This window comes from Marmota monax, unplaced genomic scaffold (assembly GCF_021218885.2).
Source record: "Marmota monax isolate L192 unplaced genomic scaffold, Marmota_monax_Labrador192_F-V1.1 WCK01_AAM20220418_F8-fsc00240, whole genome shotgun sequence".
Lineage (NCBI taxonomy): Eukaryota > Metazoa > Chordata > Mammalia > Rodentia > Sciuridae > Marmota > Marmota monax.
In genome coordinates, this window is record NW_026693696.1 from 1,284,092 (window position 1) to 1,296,609 (window position 12,518).

A 12,518-nucleotide genomic window follows, 5' to 3' on the forward strand; every position below is an offset into this window, starting at 1 on the left:
TTTATTTTTTTCCCTTCCTACCTCCTTCATTCTTCAAGCTTCCTACCTCTTTCATTCTTGTTACATTACTTTAATCTCTATGCTACTAGTGTTCTTTAACATTACACATTTCGGGTGAACACCTCTCTGTTTTTCTTCTTCTGCATGCAAGTTAAGAACTGCTAGAGAAATCATTCCAATGTAACCATAAAAGCAGGTAAATGTCAATATTGATTTATGGCTATTAATGAATCTTCTATTGGGATTGCTAATACCATTCTCTTTCTTCTACTCCCAGTTTTTTACCTACTACTTTTTTCCCCAAATTTATTTTCTTTCCTCTTTTCTGAAAGTATGGATGACTTCAATTGCTACTTTATAAAAAAAAATAAATCTAAATACTCTCATATAGAAACTCCCATGATTATTTGTCTCCTAAAATATAGCTTTGTATGCATTGTCATCCTCTCTTCTGCCTTTGGTTTCTATGGAGCAAGGTATTTTTCCTCCTTATCTCTCCAATTAGTTATTTTAATTCTCTAAATTTTGTTCTAATTTTTATCCTCAGAAACTAAACTTTATTCACATGTATAAATTTTCACTTCACTTTTGAAACATCAAACCTTCTTACTTTAGTAAATCCTTCTAATATCTATCTACGTTCTCTAATCTATATTCACATTACAATGTAATTTCATCTTTGAGTTCTAACTCAAAGCTTATGACCTATATCAGATTATTGCTGTTAGCTCCTTTAGATATTTTACAGTAACACTAACATCAATGAACATGTGGAAGCCATGTGTTGCATTTTTTTCTGGACAACCCTGATTTTGAAAATTGTCTTTTTCTTTGTTATTGCCTTTTCCTGTGAATAGTTTTCCTTATTGACCTGCTACCCAAGGCATAAATTTTATTGTCATTTTTGAGTCATCTCACATCTTTGCTTCCCAGATTTGTTAGTTCAGTCTCCTAAATTGATCTTTCTTCATCCAGGATTATCCAGATTAGTGTAGTCTTCAGTGTTAGCTACATATATGAATTCTTTTTTATAAAATTATCATCTTATATTCTACATAAAAGCCTTTAAATGAGTTCTACTTCTCTGCATTGAAAAAATCCAGTTCCTTAATTGACCATCCCCATTTCACCATTCTGACAGATTTGTTTGCAGTTCTCTCAAAATTTCTTGGGTTTGTAAAATATGCCAATCAAACTTTCACTAACTGGCATATTCAAACTCTATTTCTTCAACCCACTTCCAACCTTTGCCATACCATATTTAGATCTAGTAATCTAGTTAACTCATACTTTCATCCCTTAGCATGCTCTCATTACTTCAAGGTCGACCACGTGACCATCAAGAGTTAACATGTAAACTATAATTTTATATCATACAGTTTCTTAAATATTTTGTTAGATTCCATGCTTATTTTCTGGTTGCTGATGTTTCTAACCTTACTTTCAACCATTAAAGACAGTTCCCTGAGCAGGTGAGAAAATTAAGTGCCATTCCTGATATCTAATTTCTCTTCCTGCTGTTTTTGAAACATATTTTCTCAATCATTCTGACTCCTACACCTGCTGCTGGTATAGCAAGTGCTCTTACGCATCAAGGCAATTGTAAACTGATTAAGGACTTTCTCTCCAATGAGCAATAAGTTGGATCATCTTTGAGAAACAACAGAGATAAATATAAACAGAATGTCTCCCCCTCAGTGAATCAGTTAAGAGGAGTGCTGCTGTGCTTCTGCCTCATTCAACATGAAGGTTACAGCGGACTTGTCAGCTTATACCTAGTAATGAGAAAAATGGCTTTCTTCCTTTTTTCTTGAAGAGATGTCTATGACAAACAATTAATGCAGACACCTTTGCATTAAAATGTGTCTGCTGATGAGTCTACAGTTGTTACCGCAGTATACAAATTGACCTTTTTTTATTTTTTTAAATCATAGCATACTTCCATATGACTGTTATTAATTTTACCCTGTATTCTCTTATTGACAGTAACAAAGTCTTTTATTCTTATCAAATATATTAATCCATTTTAGTTCTAATGTATTCTTTTCTTTAAGTTGGTAGAATATACTCTTCCAAAGTAGTTGTTTCTTATTTCTAGTGATAACTATCACTTAGGAAATCTCTTTAACCATCAGAGTTGTGTAGAAAATTTTTATGTATCACTTATATTTTCCCTATTTTACTTCAAAATGATCTTGAAATGTTCACATGGAGGGTAGACTGCAGTTCAGCCATTATAATTCAGGCAAAATGTGACTAGGAATACAGCTTTCAAATTTATACTACCTGATGGTTAATATATCATCAAATTTCATCATATATTTCAAGCTTGGAAATCACAGAGGCAATTTAAAAGAGAAATATTTTCTCTAGAAATTTAGTGTCTTCTTTTGTTGAAAGGTGAAAAATGTAGTTGGATTTTTATTCTGAATCAAAAGATTTAAATCTATAATGTGTATACCCTCAAAATAAATATACTGTTATCATTACTAAAGTAATTGTAATTATTTAAAAAACTACAAAAAAGTTATATTGCAATAAAACATGTTTTTTCTCAGAAATAACAAGAGACTCGCAATAGAATGAACCTTCCATAATAGGGCAAGTGATCTTTAGAAGTGTTAAAACAGATGACAAGTCTTAGACAAAAAAACTGAAGAAGAGAAAATTCCACTATATGGAAAAGTTATCATGAGAGGGAACTCAAGAAAGACAAATATTAACTTTTCTTGCAGAAGAAAATGGTATTCAGAATACGTATGCTGTATGATAAAATAAGATAGTTTCACAATGAAGAATGTGGTATCATGTTTATTTTTAAAGTCTGTTCTTAAGCAAAATGTTTAAAAATAAAATAATTGCATTTCTAACTTGACTATTTCTATGCATTTTCTCATACTATTAAAAGCAAAGTTTACATTTATAAACCAGGTAGCCACTATTACCTGAAATTATAACAAATAAAAATTATAGATTTTATATATTTTTTTGATTTACAATTTTCTTGGGTTAAAACATTTTTTCCTTATCATGAAATGTAATATTATCCTTGTTTTTATATCTCCAGTTTTGTACATTTTTATATTATTTCTAAACCAAATTTTAATAAATCTTCTACCCATATCTTTTAGTGAATCTATTTTTAACAAACAGCTTAGGTATTCAGTGGACCCTTCTTATAAAGTGGGAAAACGCAAAACTTTTAACACTGTTGACTTCTTCTTATTTTGATTTTTATTATATTTGGAATTGTCCCTAGGACACTTGCTCTTTTGATTTGTAGTATTGTTATATATGTATATACTTACATATGTTATATAATTATACATACATATGTATACATATGAATCACATATTTTCCTATCTGATTGTGAGCACACTTATTGAGAACACACAGTTAACTTTCATGGTTTTATTTAGTACCACATAGTGGTAATAAAATACTTTGTGAATGAGCAAACTAACATTTGGTTGTGTCAAATTCTCTCTCTCTCTCCTTCTCTCTTTAGCTTTACTTTCCTCTATTTCTATCCCTAACTCTCCCTCCCTCCCTCTCTCCATTCCTTCCTCCATCTCATGTAGATGCTTCTAAGTGTATACTCTGTCCATTTCCTGTTAAAAGGAAATCATAATATTTCATTTTATCGATCCCTTAAAGGGTTTCCTCTAATGTATTTAATCTAACCAAAGTTAAAATGAGTTTAAGATTGTCACTATTTTGTTATTTGAACAAATATCTGTATATTTTCATTAGGTCTCAATCTAAAGACTGGCACAAATCCAAACACACCTTGCTTCCAGGACACTTATGTGTCAATACAGAAATAAATAATTCATGTGAAAATAAATTTTGAAACATTTTTAACTAAAGACACAATCTACAATTTCTAAAATTTATGGAGTTAAGGTGACTGGATCTACAAAGCAATCATATTTGATGGAAGCTCTGTCTTAAAATTTGTTATTTTTTCAGTTCAAGGTATGGTGTAATAACAACAACTTAAAATTTCAGTGACTTACCTCTATACTTGATTTATCTTTCACATCACAATTGGTATATTTTAGTATAAATCCAAATCCAATATAAACACATTTTTACAAAATTTGATAATGTCAGGTTTATTCTGTGATTATATGGAGATGCAGAAACCTTATAATTGTCAAAACAAATGTTAGAAAAAACTTATACTAACAGGGTTTCACTTATTAATTTCAAACATTTTTAAAGATTAAAATAATGTGAATACTGTGATATTGCCATAAATATTGACAAAATATATGTGAAGCAAAAGAAATAATACATAAAAATGAGCAATTGGTTTGGACATATAATGACATAACCTCATATTTTAACAAGTAGTACTGAGGCAATTTGACAAGAAAGAAAAATTCTCAAATGAAATGAGAAAATACATGAAAAATAGATTAGTTCATCTCACAGACCAAACATTGTACAAAATTAATACTACATAGATCTTACATCTAAAAAGTCACAATTTAATATTTCAGAAAGAAACATATAAAAATGTTTCCCAACTTTATGGTAAACACTATTTCTGACAAAGGGCACAATCTGCAAATTTTGGTAAATTATATTTTATCAATATTTATTTAAAATTTTTAAAATTTCTTCTCATTCTAAATGATATTAAGATCTGTGTGTTTCATTATATATAATTTTTAGCTCAATAAAATAGAAATTTCTCAATAGAAATTTAAAATAAATAACCCATAGAACATTCATCCATATTGTTGGTACAGCATCATCATATTATCATTGAATCACAGTACTTAGCAATAGAATACTGAAAAGAATAAAATAATGTGCACCCGAACTGCAACCAAAGCCTTTGGGAACAAGCAGGGGCACAGTAAATAGAGCTGTTTAATGAGGGCAAGATTAAAGGCTTCAGCCTACACCCTATAGAATTTTACAGAATAGAGATCTGAACTCTTGAAAGGAAGAGAGATGAAAGTAATTGCTTCATAGCACAAGTGTTCCTCAAGCACCAAAATCTTTTAGATTTAACAGTATGTTTGCCCACCACATTTAAATTTTTCATCATGTGGAAACCCATTTATTGGACATATTGTATAGTTAAGTGTTTGGTTCAGTTTGTCATATTTTTCTTTATAAAAAGCAATATTTAATATACTAACTTTTGGATTAAAATACATTGAAGATTTATAATGTCTTTTTAACACATTACTGTATTTGGAATCTATTTGTAGATGAATTTGAAGTATATATTTGAACAGCTGTTAGTTGAAATAAAAGTACTCATTTTTACACTAGAATTCAATTTCATGCAATGCTTAAAACACTCTTAGCACTTCTTTTTTAACTAAGAGAAAGGCAAATTGCATAAAAATATTATGTGGCTTTAACTTTTACATATTTTTCCAAGTTTGACATTTTTAATGAAAATAGATTTTAAAAAGCTTCAAAGTGAAAATCTGAGAAATATTTGAAAAAAAAATACAACAAATAATGGAAAAGATTCTGGTGTGACAATTGTCACTCCTTAATTTGAACACAAAGAACCTTATATAATACTTGACTTTCTACTTTCTATAATTTATGGTAATTTCTACGTATTTTCACCTAACCTCTCTCATATTAAAGATACTTTAAATATTGCTTCATTTACAATAGATGCACTCAATGTGCACCATGAAAATAATACTCACAATTGGCCATCTGCTTTGGATAGACATTTTATTCCCAAACAACCATTGACAAAAATTTATGTAAAATAGAGGATTTCACCACACCCAGGATGGTGGGACCCTGTACCTTTGATCACATGGAGAAAAGGATATGCTGCTGTGCTTACACCAGCAGGTCCCACTTGGATTCCAGCTCAGGGTGTGAGACCTGTCAATTATGAGTTTGCATCAGGGACTTCACAACCTGACCCTCAAATTTCATTTGACCCTGGATGAAGAGGACTCCACGAAACAATAAGAGAATCACTCTCCTCAAAAGAGAAGGATCACTACAACAGAGTCCTGAGATACTCAACCTCCAATGACTTGGGGAGATAAATCATTAACAGCTTCAGATCAACAGCTGTTGCCTCAAAAGAGGTTAATATACACTCTGGAAAATTTGGTTATTTATTTGCTACACTTAGACAAAACTCTGTAAATATTTTGATCTTTATGATAATGATGTTCTGCTATTGTACCCTAGCCATGGAAAATTCAGTAGAGTCAGACTCCTTAACTTCTAGAACCCATTATAATATCTGGGTTCACTTGGTTGAAATTGTTAACTCGTCTGAGATTTGTATCCCCCAGGATATTGATATGGGAAATATATTGTGTTCATGTATTTTTCCTGTGTGCTGTCCTGCACTCAAAATTACAAATGACTATGTTCTTTAAAGGAGGCATCCAAAAACCTATATCCTATGAAGATTCTTATAATTGAGAAAATACTCAGTATGTTAAACCTTCTAATGCTATGATGTTACTTGTGCTGAAATTTAAGGCTGTGTAAATAGATGTGTTTCTTTAGGATGATCCTTGTTGAATTGTACTAAGGTGGAGCTCATTGTATATGGAAATGGTTATATTCTCTTACCACCAGGATGGTTCTTTTCTTGTGGAACATGTACTTTTAATTATATACCTGCTAATATGTCTCATGGTACTCATTGTTGTCTTAGCAGACCAACTCTATTCCTCACAGTGTTTAATAGACCACCTTCCAGCACAACATATGCATAAAGGGTCTATTTCCTTTGATGAAAACTGTGATGATTTAGTAAACCTTGTCTCTAAGGTAGAATTTGAAGCTTTGACATATTCCTTAGTGGGTATCCTTGGATTAGCTGTCAGGGCATACAGAACAACTATGAAACTGGCCTGTGTTATGGTAAAAAATATTAATAAAACCTCTATGGCAATTAGTATGCTTAATGAAGAACAACAACAAAAAAATGTAACATCAAGCCATTTTTGACAATTGTGCTGCAATTGATTATTATTACATCATAAAGTCTGTCAGAAGCTTAATAATATATGTTGCTTTAATTTAAGTGATAATAGTAATTCTATTTCAAAGGAGTTAGATTACCTTAAAGAAATCATTAAAAAGATTCACAAGATTATGGAAGTTCAGATTTATTGGATTGGCTCACTTCGTGGTTACCCAATTTTACTTGGATTAAACAATTTTTATAGTAGATGTCTACTAATACCGGGATTGTTATGTTGTGCTTGCTGTTGTCAACACCTACTCTATTTTTTGCCTCCTCCAATATTAAAGAGAAACAGATATTATTCATCCAAAAGTCCATACATAACAAAAGAGGGGACTTGTAGGTTTTCTGATCCTGGAAATGTACAGGGAAGCATTCATCTGGTGAGCAAACTCTACGGGTCACTGGCACTCTGTTTCCCATACTTGGAATGCTTGGCAGTTTCTCCTTGAAGCTAGTAAGATGACTCATACAGGTTCAGTATCTAGTTGCTATTGTGATGTCCTTCATGAGAAGGCTCTGTGCTAGAGTCTTATCAACTTCAGCCTTGATTACAGGAATGGTGCTCCTGGGAGTAAAGGAATTTGCTTGCTAGATAAATACAATGTTTCTTTAAGCTCCAGTGCCCCTGTATCTCCCCATCTAATAGTAATTTCAGACAATGAACCTTCTTGAAAGCTGCACAAAGCTTCTAACATTGCATATTGTAACTGTAGAATATAAGTGCAGAATAAGCAATCTTATAGATACTATAAGCAATACTGTAGTTATAGCACTAATGACCTAATGTAACCTATTGATATAAATAAACATGGCTGCTTGAAAGGGCAGCCACTCTTTTTTTCTGCCTCTGTATCTTTTCTTTATGTCTCTTTTTATTTTCATTACATTTTCATTTATAATTGTGTATTGAGTTCCTTGAGAAGATTTTGTAAAATCATTTAACTCTTCTCTTTTTCTTTTGTGGTATATTACTTTAATCATGATATTTTAAAAACCTAGAAAAAAATAACATAAAATAACTATTACAGATACTTTAGGTTAAAGTTCATATTTAGCCATCATACAATTGGATCATTCATCCAATTAATCACATAGTTTTCTTAGATTTTAAGACCTCATTCCTTGAGTTTCTTGTAATTAAATTTTCAAACATTACAACACATATATCCATTGTAGCTGGTGATGTTAATTCTCTTTAAAATTTGTGAAGATGTTGTTTCTCTTTAAAACTTATGAAGACAAAATAATTTGGGGCATCAATTCCCCCATAAGAACATTAATTAATCAATAGTTGATGGAATGGAATATTTTTTTCTATAACTAAACTCTATGAATGAGTAGATAACTCAATATTTATCCAAGATTTATAACGTGGCACATAACAATTATTTTTATATAGTTATATTGTTAAAACAATAGTGTGCATTTTAGACAAAAAGATTAAATCTTAGGCTATTTGGAGAACATGTATTTTTCCTAATTATTTTGTAATTAATTTTGGAAAGCTCAAAGATATTTAGAACACCTATAGCATGAATTGAAGAGAAAATAGCTCCACAATAGTAATGTTGTAAAATGCAAATGATGGAGGGCATGTTTGTATCTGAGAAAAAACATGAGTTAATCTTACAATCATACAATTGCTTGTTTGTGTATGTAATGAATGTATTTCTAGATATGTGTGTGTGTATGTATGAGAGGCTATGAATTTAAAATGATGTAAAATCAGGTGTACCACATAAAATTTATTATGGGAGAAAAAATGAAACAAACTGTAGAAAATAAAATAAAAATAATATCTTATAATTAAAGAGGTAAATATGATAACATACACATGGATTGAAAATAGATTCTGTTAAAGATTCTGTTTTTATAAATGTTTGTGTAAGGAAGAGCTTGGATTATGAAAACTGTATTCCTCTGGAATAGAGGAAATGTTTCTTTTCTTTTCCAGTATAATAAAGAGAATGTCACCCTTCAGGGCAAATGTTAGGTAGGTCTTCTTGCCCAAGGCAAAGGTTAGGCTGACTGACTATACAATATTCAAGTTCCCTAAGTATGATATTCATTATCTGCAACATAAAGCCACTTCATGCATAATCCTATCTTAAGAGACATTTTTGTGAACACAAAGCTCATTTTTCTTACTCTGTTGTTGGTAATCATGTCCTTTATCTCTGACATAGTGGTTTTCTGTCATCTGCCAGCATCCATAAAATTATGACAGTCTACCTTCTGAGGTTTTGAGTAGAGATTTGATAGATTTTGAAGGATTGGGTAGCTAACTGACAAATGGTTTTTTGGAAGAGAACATATAAGAGCCCCAAGGGCTAATAGAAGATGGTCTAAACCATTGTTTGTCTTGCCTAATTCTTAAATGAAAAAGCTGAGCTACTCTTGCCTAATTCTTGAGTAAAAAAGTAGAGATAAAAGTTTCCAACCAACACACTGTAAATAAATATGTAGAGGCTGCATATTGGAAAGTATTATTAAATAGTGCATTGATTGTTGTTTAATTTCTTTCTGATGGGGTACTGTGGAATGGATAATGTTAGAAGTTCAAGCTGGACCCAGACACAGGGGTGCATGCTTGAAATCCCACCTGTCATCTCAGGAGACAGAAGAAAAAGAATCACAAGTTTGAGGCCATCTTGAACAATTTAGGGATACCCTACCTTAAAATAAAATTAAGAAAAAAATGCAGATGTAGCTCAGTGGTAGAGCACTTGCTTAGCATGTGCAAGTCTCTGGTTTCCTTTCCCTGTAAAACACAGAACTCCCTATGTCGTGACAAGCAACTAAATCAGTCAGGGTTACTCCAGGTGAATTTGGGCTGACTAAATAAAGACACAGGCACAGAAAGTACCCTTTTTCTTTGGGTTCAGTGATGGCTCATCAGCCACAGCTCCCACATGGAAGGCAAGGGAGGTAGACAAAAGAGGAAGGAGCACATTCTGAAGCCCTTTTATTGAGGGGAAGACACTCCAGAAAATTTCACCCCAAAAGAGGCAAGGGGTCAGGGGTTGAGTCTAGCTTCTTGATGTCTTGCAGTCAGCAGATTGACTGACATCTTGGAAGGCCACTCCCAACTCATGTGCTGTGTGGGGATCATAGGCAGAGCAAGTGAAAAGGACACATATGTCACCAGCCCAAATAGAGAGGCAACGTCAGTCCATTCCACTCATGTACTCATGCTCCTACTTCACACACACACACACACACACACACACACACACACAAATACAAGCTGCCTAGCAGCTAAACCAAGAAGGGTCTGGTTTTTAAATGAATCATAGCTGCAAAAAAGTACTTGAACCAAAACTTTAGAATCTCATTTATTCACTCCATGTTGGTATCTTATGGCAATTGAATGTAAACTTGAGAGCTTTACTGTTTACTCTTGGTAGGAGTCCACAGTCTCTAGAATACTTCTTTCCTTTCTGTATTCCACCTTAGCTACTTTAAGTTAAAAGATAAAAGATGATTAGGGATGAGACTTAACTCAGATCAGAGATAAGTCCAAACAAACCAAATACAATATACTGCTGAAACTCAGAGCAGGGAGTTAATGCAAATTTTATGTTTCTATTGGACACAGGAAACTTAGAGGCCAAGCTAAATTGTGTAGTGGAGAAGGAAGTGAGAGTCCTACAATTCCACTGAGTTTGGCATATTCACCCTGGGGGGAGTCTGGTATGATATTTGTTGTGAAAATATTTTTATCGTTTGAATAGACTGTTGTGTAACTTCCATATGTTAGTATGTGATACAAGATATGCTATATACATGTACTTTCCAGTCCCATAGTTTTCAGATGAAATCTTCCAGGTAGAGAATAACCTCATGTGGAAAAATGGAATTGAAGAAACTTCCCTGTCATTTGTCACCAAGCAGTAGGATTGAACTTAGAATTACTGCTACTAACCTCTGATTTCCAAAGCTTTCATTATAATATGTCATGTGAAATTTGTCCCAAAATATTTCCTATGTTTTGGTATTGCTTAAATTTCTAACTTCTGATTGCTAATACAGAGACACACAAATTCTTGTATATTATTTCCTGCTGTATTTTAGAAGCTTCTTAATAGGAATAGTAGTTTGTTAGCTTTCAGTGTTTCTTCTAAATAGATTTTTAAGGATTTCTGTGAGGAAGAGCAGTCTTCTTTCTTATTTTTAAAAGTAGACTCTATTGATTCTTTTTTGTTGTTGTTGTTGTCCAATTACACTGTCTAAAATACTGGGTGAAATGTTGAAGAGAAGTTAGTGAAAGTGACATATTTGTCTTTTTTTTTAAAACAGGGAAAGTTTTTCACAATTAAGTGCAGTGATTATCTGTATATTTTTCGTTCACATCTCCAGGTTAAAGTGAACATTTTGAATTACTTCACCTTCTCTGTCTTTAACCTAGTCTTTCTCTCTCAGCCTATATTTTCTAACAAGTTCCATTTTTTCCTTCTAACTTTAATATATGTATTTAGGTGTAGATGGACAAAATACTTTTAACTTATTAATTTATTTTTATGTGTTGCTGAGGATCTAACCCCGTCCCTCACATGTGCAAAGTGAGTGCTCTACCACTGATCAACTACCCCAGCCTTTATATACACTTATTATTGTAACTTTGATCTTTCTCTTAACATGGTATGACTTTGCAAGCAAATCTAAGTTTAGATCTCTCAAGTCATGATAGTAATAAGTTTCTTGCTATGTTTCTTTCTTTCACATTTGCCCGATTACATTAGGAAACTTTTGGTATGTTACTGATTTATTTTTATTTATCATCATTTCATGTAACCCTACTATATTCTGGTTCCCAGGTCCACAATTTGAATTTTTCTTGCAGAGTTGGCTGTATCTAATTACTCAATTTTTTTATATATTAAAATATATTTTTCACTCTGTGCCTTGTGACTCTTACCATTCTATTGGTTTGTTAAACAGTCTTTTGTTTCTTCAGTGCCTTTGAACTAGACAGTTTCTATTTTACCTCTATCTCTATATCTTTCTCTTTTGTTACTCATCTTAGACTAACATCTAAGGCATAACTGTGTGATGTGTGTTACTTCATACATACCACAAACATAAAAAGCTTTTATTTTGCTGGGTGTGAAGGTGTTCAGCTGTAAACCCAGTGGTACAGGGTGAATTTCAAAGCCAGTCTCACCAAAAGTGAGACACTAAGCAACTCAGTGATACCCTATCTCTAAATAAAATACAGAATAGAGCTGGAGTGCCCCTGAGTTCAATACCCAGTACAAAAATAAATAAATAAAGAAAGAAAAAATTTTAAAAATGCTTATATTGTAGTAATTACATAACTTATTTTTGTATTGACCATAAAATTTTAAAGAGATTTTATAGTTTTAATATAGGATACAATTTAAAAAGAAATCAAGGATGAAAGTTTTGGGTTTAAGACATTAGTTTAACATTGATATTTCTTATTTTCTAATAATCCAACTAACAATAAATGACAACAAAATCAATATTATTTAATGCACCTGAAGACTATGATTCAGTTAAGAA